Source organism: Pteropus vampyrus, unplaced genomic scaffold (assembly GCF_000151845.1).
Source record: "Pteropus vampyrus isolate Shadow unplaced genomic scaffold, Pvam_2.0 Scaffold65, whole genome shotgun sequence".
Classification (NCBI taxonomy): domain Eukaryota; kingdom Metazoa; phylum Chordata; class Mammalia; order Chiroptera; family Pteropodidae; genus Pteropus; species Pteropus vampyrus.
The window spans coordinates 1,912,442-1,917,072 of NW_011888846.1; the positions used below are offsets into that span (position 1 = coordinate 1,912,442).

General features: G+C 34.1%; 1 protein-coding gene across 1 annotated transcript in view; it reads left to right on the forward strand.

Moving 5' to 3' along the window:
• ACBD6 (acyl-CoA binding domain containing 6) overlaps window positions 1–4,631 on the forward strand; it is a 146,360-nt gene that overhangs the window by 1,549 nt on the left and 140,180 nt on the right. The window lies entirely within an intron of this gene.

Genomic DNA, 4,631 nt, shown 5'->3' on the forward strand with positions numbered 1-4,631 from the left:
TGAATGATTAGCATTCTGGACATGGAAAGGACCAGTCTGCTATCTAGGAGTGATGTTTAGCTGGACACCAAATGGCAGTTTTTCTGTATCTTCTCTGACTTGCTCAGTGACCTTGCACTTTTGTTTTTACCAGCTTCGTAACCTTTGTAAAATGAGGATGACAAAATAAGATTTCTCATTCACTCTTGCCAGAGGGTCCTATGGATGTAAATATGGTAATGTTTAAAACAATATTTTGAGATCCAATAGAATAATACGATTGTAATACAAAAGAATAATATGATTGCAATACAAAAGAAAGTATTACTACTTTTATTATTTAATTTTTTTAACTCTAAATATCATAGACTCGTACTTTGACTGAATCCACTTCTGTCTGTTAGATACAATTATAAAAATTTTAGAGCTAGTAAACACCAGATGAAATAATGTCCTTCTTTAACGGAAAAGGAAAGGGATGCCCAAAGAGAGTAGATAACTTGCCTAGGGTCATACAGATAAATCAGTCAGAATTAAAACTAGCTTGTAGCTGCGGACTCTGTCTAAGACTCGGAACTTTACCTGGAAATATGGAAATAAAAATAATAATGTCATATAAGATTTAATTTATCATTCAGAGTCATTGGGTACACTTTTGTGTGCAAAATACTTGGATGTTATGCTTACAGGGAATGTAAAGAAGCAAAAGCATCATGATACTTGCCTTGAAGAGACTTACAAAGATAATTGAGGTGTCTAGATGTAAACATTGAATAATTGCTGACATAGTAACAGTTCAGGAAAACTAGCTGTTTGAAATACTGGAAGCAATGAAGTGTTAGATAATAGACCATTTTATTAAAATTTTAAAACTCTTCTTTTGCCTCTTGGTATTTATTTCCCCCTGTATTCTTTAAAAAAAAAGAAATAGTTGTGAGGTTCTTCTGTATTCAAATGAAAATATTGAATACAGATGAATCTTCTTTTCAGGATTGATGAATATCAGTTAAAGTGACCTGAGAGATATAGTCGTAGGTACAAATGGTATAAATCATTGTGTTGAATGAAAATTGCCCCTGTATTGGCCTTGGAATTTACTTTCTTTCAAAAGTTCTAGGTATCTATTTTCTCTTTGGTCATTTACCCTGTCCTAATAACATTAAAATGAGACTTGATTATTTAACAAGAATTTTTTGAATATTGTGGTAGGGCCTGTTACGTGTACGACTGGTGATTTTTCTGGGCAGTAGCAGACTAATTTTCTCCAAATTCCCTAGAGAAAATTCTTTTTCTTTCTAGGACTTTATTTATCGATATCAGTGTCATCATTATTAAATATCTGATTTCCAAAGCAGTGAACTCCAGTCACCTGTCATTTGGCATTCATTCTCTCCCAGATATACCCACTTGATCCAAATAGTCTGGAAGAAGCGTATCCCTCACCCTTTCAAGAACTTGACATTAGGGTGTTTAGAAATATTCTGTATCTGGAAAATAAAATTCTTCATTATTAGAGAATAAGAATCTGCTTACTTAGATATGACATCAGGACACGGTTTTCATCAATTTCTTCTATATATTATTTTTAACAGAATTCTGAAAGTGTTAAAAATAGTGTCTTTGATAGAATAATAAAGTTGAAAGCCCAATATAATTTTTGTAGGCTGAATGAAGTAAGCTTGTCAGCAGAAAAATGATAAAAGTATGCTGAGATCTGAATCTATTTCTCTCAAGCAGAGCCCTAAAGTTACCTAACATAAAAGCTGATTTAGTCTCAGATAACTCTGTGACTTCAAAATTATCTTTTTTCAAAAAGATCATACCAATTAAATTTGTTTTGTTTTTTTTCTTTTTGGTCCTCTGAGCATTAGCCTACCTTCTCCCAGCAAAAGGTAATTGATCCTGGTGAAAACTATAGGACAATGAAAATTTCAAACTCCTGTTGGCTTCATTTTATGGGAACCTTCCGCACTAGCACAAGTGAAGCTACTCAGCTTGTCCTGCTTTACCCTGGGTTCATTCGATTCACTGGCGTTTGCCATTGGCAACCTTTGTTGGAATGATCCATTCCAAAGACACTGGATATATACATACATACATACATACATACATACATACATACATACATACATACATATATATATATCAGAGAACAGAATTTAGGTGCTCTGTTAAAGTGGTACATTTTATAACTCTGCTTTATAACTTACGATTCATTATCTAGTGATTTGGAAACTTGCTCATGATGTCCTAAAATTCCCGTAGTTTTATTTCCCAGTCTTTTCTGGATCCAGAGCTATTCTTTGAATTCGAGAATACAAAAGCTTCGCGTCAGTTGGAATACAGGGTCAGCTGCTGAATGTTTATTTTCAGCTCACATAATGGTGTGGAAGTAGGCGATCTCAGTCTGGTAGGGTGCTCTGCTTCATGAGATCATCCAGAGGCTTAGTCTTTTTTCTATCTTGTAGCTCAGCCATCCCCTAAGGCAGCAGTTCTCAAATTATCATCTACAGACCCCAGAGAATTGCTGAGACTCTCTCAGGGGATCTACAAGGTCAAGCTATTTTCAAAATAGTACTAAGACACTATTTGCCTTTTTTCTATGCTATCTGGTAGATAAAACTGCTGATGCATTGGTATGAATCAAGGCACTGGCAGTAAATTGTACTAGTAGTCATATTTCTCTACCACCATGTACTCAGAGTAAAAAAAAAAAAAGCCGGTTTTACTTAAAAATGTCTTTGATGAAGCAGTAAAGATCACTGATTTTTATTAAATATTAACTCTTGAGTATAAGTCTTTTTAATATTGTGTTTGATGAAATTAGGGGTACACACTAAGTATTTCTGCTGCATACTGAGTTAGGTCGGATATTTTGAGGAAAAGCCCTTGTGTAATTTTTGAGTTGCAAGCCGTGCTATCCACTTTTTTTATTAAACATTATTTTCACTCGATAGAACAACTCACAGATAAACTATGCTTATTTGGATTTGAGTACTTGGCAGAGAGTTTCTTGAAAATGAATGAAATGAGCCTGTCATTTTAAGGAAAACAACTGACAATATTTGTTGCTTATGATAAATAATATTTGAGCCTTCAAGCAAAAATTAGAAGTTTGGAAAATCTGTATCTGCCAAGTGAGTTTGACAGCTTCCTAATACTTAAACACTTTTTTGATGAGATTGGTGATGACTTTAATGGTAATGAATTTTTGCTATTGTATAATGAAACGTGTCAACATTCGAAAGGTGTGCATAAGTCAGTGAACCATATTTTCCAAATATTGCATGGAATGATGTTATAAATTATGTGTGCGTTAAAAATCCATTGAGTGGAAGTCAGACCAATAAATTTTAATGTTAACAGTATGAAAATTTTATTGTTTTTAGTTCAGATTCCAGATTGCAACTAAGTTTAAAGAAGCTGCCACTTGTTGAGTTTTGGTGTGGTATCAAAAAAGAATATCCAAAATTATCTGAAAATGCTACTAAAATACTTTTTTTTCTATAGCATATCTGTGTGAAGCTGAATTTTCTTCATATACTTCAGCCAAAGCAACACATTGCAATAGATTGAATGTAGAAGTAGACGTAAGAATATACTAAGGCAGATGTTAGAGATTTGCAAAATGTAAAGCAGTGTCACTTTTTTCACTAATTTTTTTTTGCTTTAGACTATTTTTCATAAAATTTTGTTATGTTAACATGTAATGAGTTTATTATTTTTAAATTAACACATATTTTAAAATGTCTTTTCGTTTTTAATACAGTAAATATTAATAGGTATAGCCCACATAAACAAAAGTTCTTTGGGGTCCTCAGTGTCTAAGAGTGTGAAGGGTTCATAAGACCAAAAAGTTGGAGATCTGCTGCCCTAAGATCCCCTTTCCATGGCCAAAGATGGTTCACCATTGCCACAAGCATGTTTTAGCCATGGCAAAGGGAATGGGAAGGACAAGCCCTTCTTTCTTTTTAAGAAAGATGTTTATATCACTTTCACACACATTCAGTGCCCTGAGCCTTGGCAGAAGTTACATGGCCACATGTAATGTTCAGGTGGATGGCCATGTGTCCCGGCTGAGATTTCTACTACTGTAGGAAAAATGAAGAATAGATATTAGTATTTGTTTCTGCCATTGGCTGGTGTCTGGTTAAAAAAAAACAGAAATATTAATCATTGCTATTTTTATGATGACTAATAGTTAACCTCATTTCATATTTCTATCAGTCCAGTAGTTCAGGTGACTTTGGAGGTACCAGAACTGAAGCCTAGATTCTGCATGACATGTAAAACTGAATGTTATAGTAAAAGAATTTGGGGCTGTGGAGTCAAAACAGTCCTGGATTCACATCCTGACTGCTGATTAGGATTTACTAATGTGTGAACTGTGACAACCCTCCTCAGCTTTTCTATACTCATTTATGAAAGAGATTTGTAATGGCAAACCTAACAGGTTTGTTTTGTGACTCATTTGACATAACATAGGTGAAGCTTTTGTTCAGCAAAAGCAGCTCCTGCTCTCTCCCTCCCGTGTCCCATCATAACAGGGCTGCTTCTGTATAAGCGTACATTTTAATAACGACCAGATTAATTGTGATTAATTGCTAAGCAAATGATAGAGATGATAATTGTTACGATTTCAGACATGGATG